General features: G+C 33.1%; 1 non-coding gene across 1 annotated transcript; it reads left to right on the top strand.

The window, feature by feature from the left end:
* Positions 1-6,871: 6,871 nt before the first annotated feature.
* LOC128291008 (small nucleolar RNA R71) lies at positions 6,872-6,977 on the top strand. Its single transcript, XR_008280786.1, has one exon. It is a non-coding gene; the product is annotated as a small nucleolar RNA R71 (small nucleolar RNA).
* The last annotated feature ends 13,740 nt before the right edge of the window (positions 6,978-20,717 follow it).

Raw genomic sequence — 20,717 nt, 5'->3', positions numbered from 1 at the left:
TGATAACCTCATCTCATTGGTTTAGTACATGTTAAATTATCCTTTTCGTATTAGGGATTAACATAGCACGTTTTACACTTTACACTTAGGCCATATTATAACCATATACCATTATATGCTGTATCCGCTCTCAAGTTATTAGGTCCCATTTCATGCGTCCATTCATGATAAACCCCATTTCATATCTCATGAAACATCTAAACATAAACATGCATCATTAGTAGGTTTACAACCTACATCAATATGAGCCATATCTCATGACCATATACAAAAGAATAAGTATACCACCCTTACATTGGCTACCTATGTAACACCCCCTAACCCCAAACTGTCGCCGAAAAGGGGTTACGAGGCATTATCGGATATATCAAACAATTTACGAATAATTTACAATTAATATAAATTTCATAGTATAATTTAATAAATAAGTCCCCATATTGGCCTCTCGAAGCCCAAAACATGTATTAAAAGTAGAACGGGATTTGTTCGAGTATTCTGGAAAATTTTCATAAATTTTTTTTATAAAAATTTTGACAGTATTTCTGCTTATTCTTACTTAAAACCCCCTGCAATTTCAAACTAAAAACAACCAATACCAATGTTTCAAATTCACCTAACTAATATTTATATCATTAACATAATTTTAACTTAAATAACTATCATAGCTTCATTCAAAATTGATTGAAAACTTCATTCATTTAACAACTTAATGTTCATGTCTCAAAATATCATATACCTTTCTACCATTTCATTTAACAAGCTAAACCTTATAATTCATCCTTCACAACCAAAATAATATACATATTCAAGTGATCACACAACACCTATGTACATGCCACCTTTACCCAAAAGAAAAATACATCACCAAGTTTGTGTTGGAGCCGGGAATGTTCTGGATGCTGAGTCGAGACACTTGACTTTTACTAACCTGCGTACGGAAACAACCGTACGCTGAGTATGGATATACTCAGTGGTATTACCATAATTCAAGTTATATCAACAATAATAATAAAATAAATAAATAAATATCAAATACATAACAATTAATTTCTTATATACTAATTCATACTTTATTATTATTATTATTATTATTTTTACCATTTCCTAATAACAATTAAATTTTATCATTTATAAAACAATGTATTTTTCACAAACTTAAATTTAAATCACTTATGAACATTTAGTTCATACTTTTCTCTTTCTATCACAATTCCAATTTCAACTCATAATTCAATTTTTCACCATATTAACATAACTCGGACTTTGGCAGATACACGGATCCTACCAACCACACCAATATGACACCCAGTGCCTCATCGGATAGTTCGATGACACCCAGTGTCTCATCGGCCTAGTTGAAGTAAAGTGGTACCCAGTACCTCATCGAATCTATCCAAAGTAAAATAGTGACACCCAGTGTCTCATCGACTCGAGGTCGAAGTATTTCTGAACACTTCCAATCCTATGGCATGCTAACTATATCCGACTTAGTCCGACTAGTTAATAGGGTATTTAATTCACTTTCTCTGTTTCAATCAACATTCACATCAATTCCACTTAAATCACAATTTTACTTTCACTTCAAAAATCCACTTTCAAAATCAAATACACTTTCCATTCACCAATCAAAATACAATTCAATACTAACACATATTTCTCATTCAATTCAACTTCCCTTTAAATCCCAATTCTTTTTCAATTCAACAATTCAATCATAATCCAATACTAAAATTTATTTAACAACCATTTCAATTATCATTCAATTCCATAACAACACTTACCCTATAATTTATTTACCAAATACATAATTTAATTTAACATTTAATGAATAAATAAATAATTTGAATTATAGTAATACAAACCCCAATTTTGCGATTACTCCTCGATAACTTTCTCCTTTCCTTTTCGTGCCAATGCTTCAGGTTCTTTGTTGGCTACGAAAATAATAGTAATTTACATTATTATTTACAGCATTAATTATAATAAATAATTAAATTTCTAAACAATTCCTACCTTATTCCCAATTTAATCCTAACTAAACTTACTTACTTTCTTAATCCAATTCACTCTCTTTTTCTATTCAAATTTTGTCTAAACTCATATTTAACTATAAAATTTCCAGCATATTTTCCTAGTTTCGAAATTTCTTTAATTTAGTCCCTATAACATAAAACTTATAGCCTAGTTTTCAATTTAATCCCTTAATCAATTCTAACTTAGAATTCATTCAATTAAATCCCTAATTCCATAATTTGTCCAACATGAACCCTATTTGGAAACATATGAACTCTTGAACTATCAACTTAATTTCATCAAAATCTTCTTTTAAAGCTTCTAAAACATCAAAATTAACTAAAAAGGACTTAATTGACTTACCAAATTAACTCTAAGCTTCAAAAACCCTATTTTCCCTTTTTCTTTCTTTTTCTTCTTTTCTTTCCCCTGTTTCGAATGCTTTTTGTTCTTCTTTCCTTTCTTTTGTTTCGTTTTCTTTTATTTAGTTTACTTATTTATTTAACACATATTATAATATTTTTATTTTAAATATCTATTAAGTATTTAATCATATGCATACAAATGTACACTATCAATACCATAAATTGTCATCATTTAATTTGCTTATCATATAAAAATCTCATAATCTAATTATTTATTTAATAAATATTTTAACTTAATAATAATAATTAATAAATATTTATTTTAACATCATTTACATATTTTACAATTGTACACATATTTAATTCTACATTTGCACCAACAATTTCTTGTATTTGTCATTATTTAATTTGTTTCCCCAAACAAAAATCTCACAATTTAATTATTTAATTAAAAATATCTTTATACTTAAATTATAAGTAATTAAGTATTTAAATTACAAATGTACCAATATAATTTTTACACATGTATATTTTATTACCATACATTTATCAACTATTTAATTTATTTAAAACATAATATCCATTAAATAATCATAATAATTATAAAACCATGATAATAATTAAATATATATAATACATATATTCAAGAAAAATCTTGATTTTTCTTCCATTTACCGCCTCAATTTGTGTAAATGGCTTAATTCTATTTTGGCCCTTTAAACTTTCTTTTAATCTATAATTCAATTTTTACCCCTTATTCAATTTAGTCCTTTTTACTAATTACTCTAAATTAAACTAAATTCACCTAATTAAAACCTAATTAGACACACTACTAAACTCATAAATATTTCTAATAATTATTTTCGAACTTATTTCACTAAGACGAAGGCCCTATAACTCACTTTTCCGGTGCTCGTGAATTTTGGGTCATTACATTTCTCCCCCTTACTAAATTTCGTCCTCGAAATTTACCTGAGAAAAGATGAGGATATTGTGCTCTCATCATTTCTTTCGGTTCCTAAGTTGCTTCTTCAATTTATGATTTCTCCATAACACTTTTACTAAAGGAATCCGTTTGTTTCTCAACTCCTTTACTTCTCTAGCTAATATTTGTACTGGTTCTTGTTCATAAGACAGATCCAGTTGAATTTCAATGTCTTCAGTGGAAATGATATGTGAAGGATTGACCTATATCTCCGAAGCATAGAAACATGAAAAACATCGTGAATCTTTTGTAACTCTGAAGGCAAAGCTAATCGGTAAGCAACCGGTCCAACTCTTTCTACTATTTCATACGGCCCAATAAAACAACCGCTCCCTTTCTCTTCTTTGAAGCAAGTACGACGATTTTCTTTCCTCTTGAAGACGAAATTGTATACCTGCAAGTGGAAACATCAATTCGTCTTTTGATGAGTGGACAATTTATAATATATAAAAGGAATGCGACCAAATTCGAAAAGGAAAATGCATAAATATATTTAGCCACAATTACTAAATTCAATTAAAACAATAAGTTCAATGACCCATTTCTTTGTGGCATAAGCATAGTGATATAAGTAAAAATGGCAAGGAATGGAATGCAAAATACTATATGAATGAAAAGAGATGTCAACACAATATGCATGATAATTTTAACTTAGCCATTCACTTCTATCTAATTAAATGAAATGTAGGAATCGTGAGTAAGATTTTAAACATGAGAAAGATGGTAACTTGTCTAATAAATGAAATTTATGTGATTATCAATATGGAAATAACATGAAAAATATAGATTAATATGATAAATAGCATTATAAATCAGTGAAATAAAAGAAAAAGGAGTAAACAAACGCTAAGGGAAGAGATTGGGCGTCGAGAATGGAGTTGTAGGTGGCGCACGGGCGTGGGAAGAAGGCCGTATGAACTTGCAGTGGCTAGGGTTAAGGTTTTTGAATGGGGAAGAAAGTGAATAGTGCAAGGTATTTATAGATTTTTGGCAGCACGGGCATGGCACACACCCGTGTTCCCTAATTTTTGCCCTTGTGTTTCGCATTTTTCCTATTTGGGCACGTCTGAAATTCGTCCCACGCCCGTGTACCTCGGGCATGTGGATTCACACAGCCGTGTCGCATGACCGTGTCTGGATTCGTTCGCTTCTCCCACATTCGTGTGTGCAAGTCCTACGCCTGTGTTAATTTAATAGGTTCGACCACGGGTATTAGGCACGGGCGTATCGTTCGCCCGTGCTAGTTTCTCAGTTTCAACCACGGGTCTTCAACACGGGTGTGTCACACGCCCGTGTTGTTTTGGCAGGCTCAACCACGGCCACGTCACACAGCCGTGGCGTTTTATCGTAGCCCGTGTTGGGGAAATCCTTGCCCTGTTTTCACACGGCCATAAGAACGCCCGTGTGCTTGGCCGTGTCTTTGTGGAAAACCTGTATTAAAGAGCTCCGTTAGTAAGTTAGATGTTGAAGACTAAATTTTGAAAGAAGTTAATACATTCAGTGCTCGGGTTGCCTCCCGAGAAGCACTTATTTATAGTATAAGCTCGACTCACCTCTCCGTTTGAATGATCATGGTGGTTCGAGGAGTTTATACTCCTTATTCCTACTATCACTCTTAAAATAAGGTTTTAAATGGGTATTGTTTACCTTAAAAGTGTCGAACTTGGGATGACTCACCTCCATCATACCGAATGGAAAAATATTGAGTACCGTAAGAGGGATTTCCTCATTTAGTGTGGTAGTGATAATGTGGGGATCTACGGCATCTAATAAGACTTTATAACCAACCTTAAGTTGATTTGGAGAGGTATTGGGCTTGTTCTGGCGTAGTTTCAATTTATCGTGTGTTCTCGGTTTATGTGTTCGCCATTCATCTAGCTCCTCTACTAATGTTTGACAGTGGCTCATGTACTTCCTTCAGACTTATCTCCTACAAAGTGGGTTGTATCATGTGGTCAGTTTTAATAGAATGGTTTAGACGATCACCTTCAATTTCAGATGCGTTGTTAGAATTGCGAGCTTAAAGGGTGAGTGTTTCGTCTCCTACGCGAAGCGTGAGCTCACCTGTGCCAACATCAATAATTGTTTAAGCAGTTGCTAAAAAGGGGCCTTCCTAGGATTAAAGGAGTATTGCTATCCTCCTCTATGTCTAAAACAATGAAGTCAATGGGAAATATAAATTTATCAATTTTGACTAGCACATCTTCAATAATACCCCTAGGAAATCTTATAGTTTTATCTGCTAATTGAATGCTCATCCTAGTCTGTTTGGGTTTCCCGAGAACTAGTTACTTGAACATTTTAAAAGGCATGTCATTGATACTAGCCCCTAAATCAGCTAATGCATTATTAACATCTAAACAACCAATTAAGCAAGGAATCGTAAAACTCCCTGGATCTTTTAGTTTGTTCGGTAGCTTATTTTTCAGAATAGCTGAGCACACTACGTTTAGCTCCACATGCGACACCTCGTCCAACTTTTGCTTATTTGTTAAAAGCTCTTTTAAAAATTTCATTGTGTTTGGCATCTGCGATAGAGCTTCAATAAACGATAAGTTAATATGTAATTTTTTAAGAGTTTAAGGAATTTACCAAATTGTTCATTTGAGCGATCTTTCCTTGTCGCGTTGGGGTATGGTACACGAGGTTTATATTCGACATTCACTGATTTGTTTGTATTTTGATCTTCCTCACCTTGACCTTTGCTTACCACAGTTTCTCGCCGTGGTTCTGGTTCAGGCTCCACAAATTCTTCTTCATCTTGAACATTAATCGCGTTGAGCTGTTCCCTTGGGTTGGGTTTATAATTACTTGGCAAACTACCTTGTGGTTGTTCAGAGATTAGTTTGTAAAGCTGGCCTATCTGAGTTTCGAGCCCTTGGATCGACGCTTGTTGATTCTTAAGTTCTGTCTTGGTGTTCTGGAAACGAGTTTCTGACACCGATATAAACTTTGAGCACATCTCTTCAAGGTTCGACTTCTTTTCCTATTGGCAGGGTGGTTGCTGAAAACCCGGAGGATGTTGTGGTCTTTGATTTCCTTGGCCTCCCCACGAGAAATTGGGATGGTTCCTCCAACCTGCATTGTAAGTGTTACTTAATAGATTGTTTTGAGGTCGAGGATTATTACCCATGTAGTTTAGTTACTCGTTATCCATGTTATGGCCATAAGGTTGGTATTCTGAATGGCTTGTTCCACCGCTACTTGCTTTGCACTGCATTACTGGGTGAACCTGTGAAGAACTAAGAAAACCATCAATCTTTTTATTCAAGAGTTCTACCTGATTTGACAGCATGGTGACCGAATCGACGTTATAAACACCAGCTATTTTCGTGGCTTTGTCCTCATGACTTGCCAGTGATAGTTATTCAGTGACATCTCCTCAATAAACTCATAAGCATCTTCAGGTGTTTTATTATTGATGGTTCTGCCAGTAGCTGTGTCAACCATTTGCCGAGTCGAAGGATTCAGACCATTGTAGAATGTTTGAACTTGGAGCCAAAGCAGTAACCCATGGTGAGGGCACCTTCTCAGTAAGTCCTTGTATCTCTCCCATGCACCGTAGAGGGTTTCTAAATCCATCTGCACAAAAGAAGAGATATCATTATGTAATTTAGCCGTTTTAGCCGACGGAAAAAATTTTAGTAAGAATTTTTCGGCCATTTGTTCCCAAGTAGTAATTGACCCTCGTGGTAACGAGTTCAACCATTGTTTAGCTTTGTTCCACAATAGAAAGGGAAACAACCGAAGACGTATGGCATCATCAGAAATGCCATTGATTTTAAATGTATCGCAGAATTCCAGAAATTTTGCTAAGTGAGCGTTGGGATCTTCGTCCTGTAAACCATCAAACTGAACAAATTGCTGTATCATTTGAATAGTGTTAGATTTCAGTTCAAAAGTATTTGCAGCTACAGCAGGTCTAACTATGCTAGATTAAGTTCCTGTTAGAAAGGGTTTAGCATAATCATACATAGTGTGTGGAGCAAGATTTTGATTACCCGCAATTGCAAGAGGTAGCTGATTGTCTTGGTTTTCAGCCATCTCTTCGATTGGGGGTTGAGTATCGTCTTCTTGCTCGTTCTTTATGTATCGTAAGCTTCACCTTATTTCTCTTTGATTTTTGTGAACTGTACGATCGATTTCTTCATCAAAAAGTAATGGTCCTGATGGGTTTCTTCTAGTCATAAACTATAAAAACTTGCCAAGAGAAAGAAAAAATAAGTTAATAAATAATAATAATAAAATAAATTATATTGCAAGAAAAATAAATGGCTAAAGTAATAAAAATTGAGCGTTCCTAATATCTTAGTTCCCCGGCAACGGCGCTAAAAAACTTGATCGCATGATTTTGTGATAGGTTTTAAATATTTATAATTAATCGTTCTTGAAACTAACTATTATCGCGATATAGGCAAGTGTACCTATCGAACAGTAGTATAGTTTTAGCAAAACTGGATTGTCGAACCCAAAGGAACTAAAAGTACTAGTAATGACTGTCTTTTTATTATCTAGCCTAAGAATAAAGAGGTTTTGTTTTAATTAACTAATTATCTAAACTAAGAACTCACAAAGAAAAGAATTGGGGAATTTCTTTTAGGGAAAATCGCTTGACTTAAGACAATACCTAAGAAAAAATCCACCTGGAATTTACTTGTTATTCTGGCTTCGAATCGGACGATTTATTCATTCAACTTGTTCCGTAGAGATCCCTAAGTTATGTTATTATCCCTATTCAAGATTAACAACGTCTAATCCTTAGATTGAATAATTGAGGCTTTTCTCTAATTAACACCCTAGGGTTGCATTAACTCGATTTATGGATCCCCTTATTAGGTTTCAACCTAATCCGGCAAAATCTTGTCACCCTATGTCTAGGCGCGCAGTCAACTCCGCTTAATTATGACAAATGTACTCTTAGACAGGGTCTATTCCTCCTCTGAATAAGAGCTTATCTTGAATTAGTATCCTGGGATATCAAAACAAGAATTAAGAACACATAATTAAGAACAAGTTAAATATTTATCATATGATTCAGAAAATAATAACAAGATTCGTCTTAGGTTTCATTCCCTTTAGGTATTTAGGGGTTTTAGTTCATAACTAAATAAGAAAACATCTTAGAAGAATAAAGAATACAAAACATAAAGAAAATCCAAAACTCCTGAAGGGAAATTGAGGAGAGATCTTCAGTCTTAATGATGAATCTGGCTTCTAAGATGGATCAATCGGCTTCCTTGGAGTAATTCTTTACTCCCTATTCTCCGTGTCTTTTTCTTCCTCCTTTAGGGTGTATTTATAGGCTTTGGAATGCCTAAAAGCCCTCAAAATTAGCCTTTTCTGAATTTGACTCAGCTTGGGCTCGACAGAGACACGCCCATGTTCGATTACTTCAGGCCGTGTTCAAGCCTGCCAAATTGACACGGCCGTATGGTCCGCCCGTGTGAGGAGGTCCAAGCCTTGTTGATTTCGTACTTTGGCCCATTTTCTCCGTTTTTGGCCTGTTTCTCGTTCCTTTCGCTTTCCTATGCTCTCCTAAGTATAAAATATGAAATTAAAGCATTAGGAGCATCGAATTCACCAATTCTGATGGGAAATCATCCATAAAATGCATTAAACATGGGGTAAAAATATGTATAATTTACGGTTTATCACACCGCAAATTCCTTTAACTCGAGAATTCCAATCAATAATTTGATATCTTCATTTAAGCCCTCTTCAAAGCGTTTACACATCTCGGCCTCAGACTGGACCCATTTTCTGGCATATTTACTCAGTCAAACAAATTCCCGTTCATATTTGGATACAGCCATGGTTCCTTGTTTGAGCCCTAGAATTTTTTTCTTTTTATGATCCATGAACCTCTGACTAACATACTTCTTCCTGAATTCTGCCTGGAAGAGTTCATCAAAAACCCGGATAGTATTTTCTAGCCAAAACTCGACCCTTTTCAGATCATCATCTGCGGTAGCTCTAAATTCTTCTGCCTCCTATTTGTGGATTTTATTTATCGAAGCCTTACCAATTCTAACAGGTTCAGTACCCTGTGGTACCTCAGGAATCGGTTGGGGAGTAGGTGGGGGAGGTCCTTGTACAGTAGGGTTTGCTTTCAGGTATTGAGTAAACTATTCATTCATCATTTGAAAGAAAGCTTGTTTTTCCTCCTTACTTCTGCCCTCAAACATGAGCCTTTCACTACCAGACACAGAAGCAACTCTTTGCACTGAAGATGAAGCATTGCCCTTAACTTTCTCAGATTCAACTCTAGCTCGGTTGCATGACATTACATATGAAAAACACATTTAAAAATGATCAGGAGTCATACACTATCACAATTTATATAATGGCATGTATAGCTAAACTCGTGTTTTCTATGTCAAATCAGAGAATCGGTTAAATCGTAGCTCTAATACCACTAAATATAACACTCCTAGCCGTATTCGTCGCCAGAACAGGATTTCGAAGCTTTATCAGAACATTCAGAACATTTTTTAATTAATTCACGTAAATTACTATTCATTTACCGAAATCATTCATAACGTCCCTTGATTGGACTCTCAAGGCCTAATACGAGCTTTAAAAATGAGTCAGGACTTAATCAGAACATCTAAGAATTTTTTGTGACTTTTCAAAATTTTTCCTCACACGTTCGTGTGGTCCAAGGGACACGCCCATGTGACCCTGGGACACTCCAGTGCTAGAGGCCATGTTCAACCCCGTGTAACTCACTGACTTGCACACACGGCCATGCCGCATGCCCGTGTGCTTGGCCGTGTGGTTAATTAATTTAATTCGAATTAGGTGTAGGTTTCGCACGGCCAAGACACACACTTGTGTTCTAGGCCGTGTGAGACACACGCCCGTGTCTCTACCAGTGTGCCCAATTCTGAGCAGTCTATTTCTCAAAATTAAGGTGCAAGGGACACACAGCCTAACCACATGCCCATGCTACTAGGCCGTGTGTCACACATGGTTTAGACACATGCCCGTGTGTCTATTCATGTGGACAAAATGAAGCCATTTCTAGCTCCATTTCTCACCCAAAATTTCACCCAAGACCTGCACTTGAAACACACATCCAATACCAACCAATTCCAAGCATGCAAATTAAACAATTCCATTATTCAACAAGGCATTTCATTCCAAGTACAAGTGTTTATAAACTTACCTTGGTATAACTTAGGCAATAAAAACATTTGGTCACATATACTCAACTTACCAAATGTGGACATATATCATAATAACCTACATAGTAATACCAAAATGAACCATTACTAGCCATTCCAATGGCTAGGTTACAAAACATCATTTTTAAGCCACTATTGGCCAAGTTGTCCTATACATGCCATTATACCCAAAATGATTCTACTATATATACCCAAGATAGCTAGTTGATAGTGTGACGATGCTCCAATAATCTTCTAACCTTCACGAGCTTCTGAGCACTATAAAACAGGGAAAAATAAACGAAATAAGCATTACATGCTTAGTAAGTTCATATAACGAAAACTAAACTTACCAATCTTGATTATTAAATTTAAGCAGACAACATCATGTTTCCATCCATTAGTGAAATTTCCTAAGCACATGCCTTCAATCAAACATGTTAGTCAGAGCACTTACATACATGTCAATTAAAGATAGATGAGCTCATCATGCAATGTTCTTTCAAGACATTACCATTTTATCACATAATTCTTATACCATGTCAAGAGTTTTATGTCCGTTGAATCATTGAAATTTTGATGGATGTTCAAGTAGTACACTCGTAGTGTACGATTCATTAATCCATCAATTCTTATTCATGGGTATCCATTAGGGCACTTAACCAAGAAGCACTCTCTCGAACCACATATTGTAAATAGGATTACCAGTCCAGGCTAAATCTTTTTTAATACGATGCTCAGAGGAGCTTGATTAGGATTACCAGTCCAGGTTAAATCCTAATCATAACGTATGCTCGAGAGGTGTTATATCGGGATTACCCGTCTGGGCTAAATCCTTTATATAACGAGGTCAATGGGATTAGTCTTCTGAGCTAAATCCCGTTCGCAACAAATACAGGACCTTATTAATTTTGGGAAAGCGCATATAATCATCAGAATTCAACATTTAATCGGAACTAACCCTTTATCACCATTACAAGCATGTAGCAACTTTCCATCATAGTATACAGGTAAATCACATTACATACAAACATAACATTCAATTAACATAATTACATGTTTGATTAAGTTACATGAACTTACCTCGACACCTGTTAACGTAAAAGTCTACTAATCCGAAATCTTTTCTTTTCCTTGATCTAACCTCGAATTAGTGTTGTCTGGATTTATATAAATGAATTTTACCATAAATTTCATACATTTCATATTTAAATGGACTCAATTTACGTCTTAGGCAAAATTACCATTTTGCCCTTAACTTTTCCATAAATTTTGATTTTGTCCTTAGGCTTGGAAAATGAAACCTGTGCAAATTACTCCCCATTCCAAGCCTAATCAAAGCCCCATTACAAATTTTACTGCACATGTATACATAAAATTTTATAATTTTTCCTTTAATTTCACAAGTTTACATTTTAGTCCCTAAATCAAGTTTTCATCAAAAATCACTTTGTAAAAGTTGTTTATCTATCAATAATCTTTCATTTTATACCATAAATTTCTAATTTTAAGCATTTACATCCATGAACCATTTTCCAAAACTTGATAATTTTCAAATTAATCCCCTAAATAGAGAGATTAGACTATCCCAATTTCAAAAATATAAAAATCATTAATAATGGGACTTGATTTCATACCTTTTCAAGCTTGCTAAGTTGTATTCTTCTCTCCTAGGGTTCCCATAAAATTTTAGGTTGAAGATGATGAAAATAAGATGATATATTTTTTTTCATCTTTTAATTAATTAAGTATTTTGGGATTTCCAATTTAGTCCTTGCCCTTTTTCTATAATTCCATGGATGAGTCACAAAGAAAAATCTACATAACTTTTTTAATGGTCTAATTACCATATAAGGACCTTAATTTTTGAATTCCATAGCTATTTGATCCTTATAGCTACTAGAATTCAACTTTCTCATTTTATGCAATTTAGTCTTTCTTGTAATTAAACACTTAATCGATAAAATCTTCATATCAAAATTTTCACATGACATGCCTATTATAATACAGACCATATAATGAAATAAAAATAAATCTTATTTTTGGATCAAATTTGTGGTCTCGAAACCACTGTTTCGATTTCACTGAAAATTAGGTTGTTACATTAATCACTTAGAGAGTGGGGAAAAAAGGAAAGGAATAAGTGCATAATAAGAGGAGTTCTGGCCCAATTGACTTGAATATGTGATCAAGGAAATGGACCAGAATAGTTAGGCCTCAGCGGATTGAGGTAGTTGTGAGTGTATGTTAGGTTTCGATACATGCTTTCTATGACAGGCACCATCCAGGGGAATGTTGGAGGAAAATGAGAGTGTGATTTAGATGTGGATTTGTTGAGCATCATGTTAGGGATCGTTCATGACATTCTCTTAGTTGGATGCAAGCTTCGACTCACAGAAGGAATCAAAGACTAGTTTGTGCAACTAGACTTCGTGAAGATTGAGACGCATCTGGCAACAATACAATTACATCTAGAATTGTACCCTGCATTGATTAAGCATTTGGTGGTATTCAAATGTTTGATTGTCATTAGAGTTTTGAGACTTTAGGATTGTGGAATAGTTAAGTGACCTTTTCGTAGAAAGTCTCTAGAGACAATCCAAGGTAGTGAATGGGAAGTCCATTAGAAAAATTGTTTGGTTTGGGATTGAAATATTGTTTGGAATGGCATTGAAATCAGAGTTGTGCAGTGACAGCATGGTGATCGATATGAATGAGAAAATTTTAGATTGTGTGGTTAAGTAATTGGTGTCATAGCGGGAATTTTTATGATGAAAATATTTTAAGGAGGGGAGAGTTGTCACATCCCAAAAATTGGGTTAGAAGAAATCAGGTTAGTAAAACCAAGAGTGGTCACGTCCTGATTTTGAGTTATGATTTTGAAAATTTTTGTAACACCCCTAACTCGTATTCGTCGTCAGAATAGGGTTACGGAGCATTACCATAAAATTCTAACTTAAAACATTCAATTCTAAACATTTCATAAATCATAGCACAATTCATTCAAACACATACATATTGTCCCTTATTCGAGCCCTCGAGGGCTTAGAAACACTTTAGAAATGATTAGGGACTAAATCAAAAACATTTAGAACGTCATGAAAAAGATAGAAAGTCAGTGTAGGGGTCATAGGGCTGTGTGACTCACACGGATGAGATACGCACCCGTGTCTAAGGCCGTGTAACATTTGAAATAAGGACACACAGCTATGTCCCAGCCTGTGTCTGTGCCCGTGTAACTCACTAACTTGGGTCACACAGCCAAGCCACACACCCGTGTGTCAGGCCATGTAACACTCGAAATGGCCTCACACGCCTGTGTGCCAGGCCATGTGCTAGGCCATGTAACTTTCGAAAAGCAACCTTTAAAACCTACAAGGGACACATAGTCGTGTCACATGGTCGTGTGTCACACACGGTTGAGACACACGCTCGTGTCTTAGGTCATGTGGACAAGAAATTGGCCAAAATCAAGCCATTTCCTTCACCCACCTCAAACATGCACCTAAATATCATTTGTACAAATGAACAAGGCATCAAGACATGTTCAAACATGCATAAAATGACCAATTTCAAATGACCAAACTCCATTCAACCAATATGTAACACCCCTAACCCGTATCCATCGCCGGAATGGGGTTACGAGGTATTACCGAATGAGATACAACTTCCAGACATTCATGGATACACATAGGAATTAATCATTTAAATTCACCATAAATGAACGTATACTAAACCAAATCAAAACATTACAGGTTACACATAAATCAATAAACATTCAACCATAAATCATTATCAACTAGCCAAATATAAGCATATGAATTAAACAACTCATTATTCATTATTCAAGACCAAATATACCTGCAACCTTATTATAAGTTTTGACTAAACCAAGCTTACTTATTTGATATTCCATTAATACACACAAAATGTCATATAACATTTACTTAATAACTAAAGCACAATAACAAAGCCACATACTAAACTTGCATCAAACCATCTTGTTTATTAAAAGCATAAGTTACTATTCATATGGTCAATTTCTAAAGCTTTAGCTGACTATTAAATATTCTAAATACTTATGCTTTATTTAATGTTTACTTTCATTATACTCTATTACTTTACACACATGAAACATTTCAAAGAGCTAAACAATAAATCAAACATATTTTACCTTTCACATCAACGCATCAATAATATATATTTATGCATAATACATAGCAACTACTTGTCTAAAACTTTAACATACCAAAACCGAATTTTAACAGGCTAATATTACTTATCATGCAAAGTAACAAAGGTCATATTCAAGACTAATTCAATGATCACATATTTGGCTAAGTACATAAATATACATATAGCCAAAATTTATGTCATGTCAAACATATTACAAATATATCTCAACTAATGTATAATTATTAAATCAATACATAACCGAATACACAATAACATATTTGTATGATTAATTAATCTTATAAGCCAAAAAAACCCTCTTTCAAATCACAAATACATGTTACCCCAATTATCTAACATTAACCGAAAGCTAATTCACCTTATTTGCCGAATCAAAACATGATCATTTCACAAGCTATTCATTATACTTAAAAGTCTCATTTACAACCAATGATCAAAAACGTATAAATATTATCCATATTTACTTCATCACATAACCGAATACCAATACTTCAAATCATAGCCATTTACCTAATACATCCCACTTATATATCATGCATATCACTCAACAAAAATATCCAACCACAATCTTACAACATACTAAATATACCATACACAAACTTTAACATAACTTCATCATCATTAGCAAATATATCAACCATGATTCATATATAAATATATAATGGCCGAAACATCAAAACCACAACCAAACATAACCATAATTTGTTCAAACTTTGAAATCAAACTTAACAAAATAAAGAAGCCATTTTTGCATGCCTTATATATATATACACATACCAAAATCAAACATATCCAAATATAATCTAGCCTATACATGCCATAAGTTCAAATTCAAACTTATAAGGTACAGAAAGCAGTCGATAGTGTGATAAACTTCACTGACGATCCCTGAGCTCGTAACTTGACTCCAAAATCCATAAAACAAAGGGAAACATGCATACACAGTAAGCTATCATAGCTTAGTAAGTCATAAGCAAATAAATAACTCAATGACAATATCAACTCAATTTAACCAAATCAATTTATGCTATCATAATCACATTTAATTTCAAGCTTACAATTTCATATACAACATATACTTTCATATATAAATTTTACCTTGGCCGAATATACATATATCTATTATCAAAGTAATATTAAATTTCAAAACCATGGTACCATTATATAGCTGAATATATATACACTCATATGCATATACTTTTGAATCAAACTTTAATATAACATGCTTATACATAACATGTGGCCGAATATACTTCACAAATACACATATATTTACATTAGCATCATGTATAATTTGCATCACATATCAAATAACTAACTTACCTTATTTCCAAATAAGTAATAAACTATCTCATACCTGATTACTTTAGCTCGATTTATACATTCGATCACAACTTATCATTGCCCGTTGAACCATTTGGAATTGACTAGGATACTCGGATAATCACACATATTGTACAATGCCAAAGTCCAGACATGGTCTTACATGTAATCACATATCGATGCCAACGTACTAGACGGGGTCTAACTTGTACACATATATTGGAATCACATATCGATTCCAACGTATTAAACGTGGTCTTACTCGCACACATATATCGGAATCACATAATGATGCCAACATATTAAACATGGTCTTACTCGCACATATATATTGGAATCACATATCGTTGCCAACGTATTAAACGTGGTCTTACTCGCACACATATATCGATGCCATGGTCTTACTCCCACATCACATATCGAAATCCTATGTCATGACATATATATCCTATCTATTCCTAAGGCTCATACGGGACTTTCGGATGTCGTAACTCGATTGAATCGAACGCGTAACCATTGCTCTCAAACATATATCATTTCGTCACATTCTCAAACAATTATAACAATTCAATTCAGCATTTATAATATAAATTTATTGAAATTTACAACATCTATTTGCCTATAAGCTTAGCTCGGACAACAGTAATTGGAACGGAACGACTATTCGACAACTTTGGTTTTCCTCCGATCCAAATCTGATTTCTTTAGTTCTTGATCTAAACATATTCAAATTAAACTCATTCAAACATAATTCTATTCAATTTCGTCCAAAAACACATAAATGGGAAAATTACCATTTTACCTTGACATTTTACACTTTTTACAATTTAGTCCAAATTATACAAAACACAAAACATGCAAAATTTGCACACACCATGCTTAGGCCAAATCTTCCTTATGCTCATACATTTCATTTATTTCACATTTTAGTCCCATAATTTATTAATTTTTCAATTTAGATCTAATTACTCAAAATCATCAAAAATTCCAATACAAAATATATTAATCCAAAACATATCTTTCATAAATCATCAACTAACATCACAAAGGTCAATTATTCATCAATGGAATAACTCAAAATATTCATCAAAATTAGAAATTCAAGCATGGGCTTTGTACATTACACTGCAATGATCTCAAAAACGTAAAAATTATAAAAAACTGAGCTAGTTACATACTTTAATCAAAACTTCAACAATGGCTGAAACTTGAAAACCTTATTCCTTATATTTTATTTTAACATTCGGTTATGAATAAAATAAAAGGTAAATTCATGACATTTTATTATATGTTTTATTATAATAACATATTTATTATTTTACATATTTAACCTTTAAACTAAAATTTTAAACCATTATAAGTCATGGTTATAACCGTACATCACTTAAAAAATGGTAATATTGCATTATAAATACCTCAAATGAAAAAGACAACAGTAATTCGGCCCTTTCACACTTAACCATCAAATTTTCATTTTACGCGATTAAGCCCTTTTTATTAAATCGACACTCAAACGACAAAATTAAAACACAAAAGTTTTACGGGTATAAATTCACACATAGTAAACACTAAAAATAATTTTTAAATATTTTTTGACTCAGATTCATGGTCCCGAAACCACCGTTCTAAATAGGTTTTAAATCGGGCTGTTACACAATATGCCATATAGGCACCTCAAACACATATATTAAACATACCTAAACATATGCATATTTAACCATTTATCAACCAACTTGTTTCCATACCAAAACATATGAAAAATGACACATACCAACTTACCATATTAGATTCATGCCATATGGAAATAACTTTACCATTTGGACCACTTCTCACATAGATCAAAACTATCTAAATGACACTAATCTAGCCATTACCAAATGGTTCCAACAACCAACATATAAACATACCATATTTCAATCATACACATCTATGCAAAACCTTTCCAAAGCATATCATAACTTGACCATGTTGTGGAAAATTCATCATCTACCCTTTTGGTCATTCAACCATGCATTTATACATTGCAAAATAGCACATTTCAATAAGGCATCAAAAGTACTAAGGTTACACCAACCATAATGACATATACATGTCAAACGCATCAACTAACATGAACCAAAAGTCTACCTATACATGCCATTATAACCTTGATCAAAACATCAAAATCTACCAATATAATCCCTGGATAGTGTGATAGATCTCCGATGAGCTTCCAATAATTTGTAAAGTAAAGGAAATTAACTACGTAAGCAATGAATGCTTAGTAAGCTCGCATAAACTTTAAACATAACATTTCATTTCAATAATGAACTTTATAGATGAATATAAACCTTTATCAATGTTATTATTTTTATCAAACCATAATTATCAACTCACAAATGAATAGGTTCATTAACATCCCGAACACTTTCCATTTATAACATAATAATATCTTATAAGTTGAATTACATAATCATCACCCTTTTCTTAAAATGGTAATCCATTTCATTTACTTGCTTACCATTTAATTTACTTAGCATAAGCTAAATTACGTTATACGTTCATGAATTAGTGTATTTATTCATGACATAAGTAATTTCCCATATATCATAAGTAAATTTCTCCCTTACAAGTAAGCCCTTTAACTCAAAAATGATTTTATTTCATCATATTTCATCTCAACTATGAACTTATCATTTCATTACCTATTCTCACCTGTTTCATTTGCATAACACACAAGACATGAGCATAAACATCAACCATAGCCACAAGCTAGTGCATTTAAACATAACTTAGAAATCAACTACATCCTAAACCATCTCATAAGAAATTACATACTCTGATTCTTACCAGGCTTTCATAAACATAAGCATCTTTCCATTTGAACACTTACCATTTCAATGCATAACTTTAAAACAAACATAATACAACCCAGCCAATAGCTTAGCACAAGCCTAAGCATCATCAATAACACATGTTAGTGCATCACTTCATAATTCACTTGAACTAACATAAGATAAGTCATTAAACATGAATAACCTCACTTGAAATCATCAATTTCATGAACATAGACATACTTTTGTAACAGTCTAATTTCAATGAAATCAGAATAGTGGTTTTGGGACCACAAATCCGAGTTTGAAAAATGAAATTATTTAAATTTCATAAAATGATAGGTATTATGATGGGAATATTGCATGAAAATTTTTATAGAAAAATTTTATCAATTATGTGTCTAATTTCGAAAAGGACTGAATTGAATAAAATGTTAAAGTTGTATACTAATAACTATAGGGATTATATAGCTAGAGAATTCAAAATGTGAGGTCCTTATAAGGCAATTAGACCATTGATGAAAAACATGTAGATATTTTTAGTGACTCATCCATGGAAAATTGAAAAGATGTAAGCACTAAATTGGAAAGTGAATAAATTAATATATGATAAAAGATTAAATAGAATAAAGCTTATTATATATCACATTCTTCTCCATAAAATACATGGAAGCCCTAGAAGAGAGAAAGGAAATTTCTCAAGCTCGAATTGGTAAGTTCTATGTTCCGTTTTTCGTGATTTTTATATTTTTGAGATCGGGAAAGATTAATGTTTTTATTTGGGGGATTAAATTTAAAAGAAATTAAAGTTTAGAAAATTACCCATGGATGAATATGCTGTAAATTGAAATTTTTTGATAGAAAATGAAAGATTATTGATAGATAAACCACTTTTACAAAGTGATTTTTAGTGAAAACATGTGTAGGGACTAAATTGCAAAATAGTGAAATTCTTGGAAAAAATTCAAAAATTTATGAAATAAATGTGCTGTAAAAGTTATGTTGGAATTTTGAGTAAGCTTGGAATAAGGAGTAAATTGCATGAATTTCAATTTCTGAGCCTAAGAATGAAATTGGAATTAATAAAAAGTTTAGGGGCAAAATGGTATTTTTTCCTAAAATGTGAAATGAGCTTGATTGAATGTAAAAATCATAGAATTGATGATTAAATTTATTTATATAGATCTGAAAGTGTCGAACAAAGAAAAAGATCGAGGGAAAGAAAAAGATTCGGATTAGTAGATACTATCAATTGTCAAGGTCAGTTCGTATAACTAAATTAAGCATATAAATGTATTGAATTGATTATCGAATTATGTGCATCATGATTTGTAATTGGTATGTACATGTAATAAACCAATGTTGATTTGTGATTTACATGTAAATGGTGAAATATTACATGAATTCATTTGAATATTGATTTTTGATTGGACAGGTGATTACTGTGTATATGAGATCCTGCATATGTTGCAGTAAAGGTTGTTCCAAAAAGATAATCTCTTGATCTCGTTATGAAAAGGAATGTAAATCGAAAAGGTAATATAATCTTTTGATCTCATTATGAAAAGGAATGTAAATTGAAAGGGTAATTCTTGAAAAGGATTTGTGTACCCAAATGGTACAACTTGAAAAGGTTATGTACACTTTGTGTGTATACTTGGAAATATACTTTGTGTATACCATATGCAAAGGAAAGGTATACTTTGTGTGTACCACTTGGAAAGGAATGTACACCTCAAGTGTACAACTAGAAAAGGAAAGGTCTATTGGAAATTCAATAATTCAGCAGTAATGACATACATAGTGATATAAAAAGAAATGGCATGATGAGCTCATCTATGCATTTTAGTATTTTTTG

Source organism: Gossypium arboreum, chromosome 3 (assembly GCF_025698485.1).
Source record: "Gossypium arboreum isolate Shixiya-1 chromosome 3, ASM2569848v2, whole genome shotgun sequence".
Classification (NCBI taxonomy): domain Eukaryota; kingdom Viridiplantae; phylum Streptophyta; class Magnoliopsida; order Malvales; family Malvaceae; genus Gossypium; species Gossypium arboreum.
Note: the sequence above shows the minus strand (reverse complement) of the source record. Positions and strands in the feature narration are given on the sequence as shown.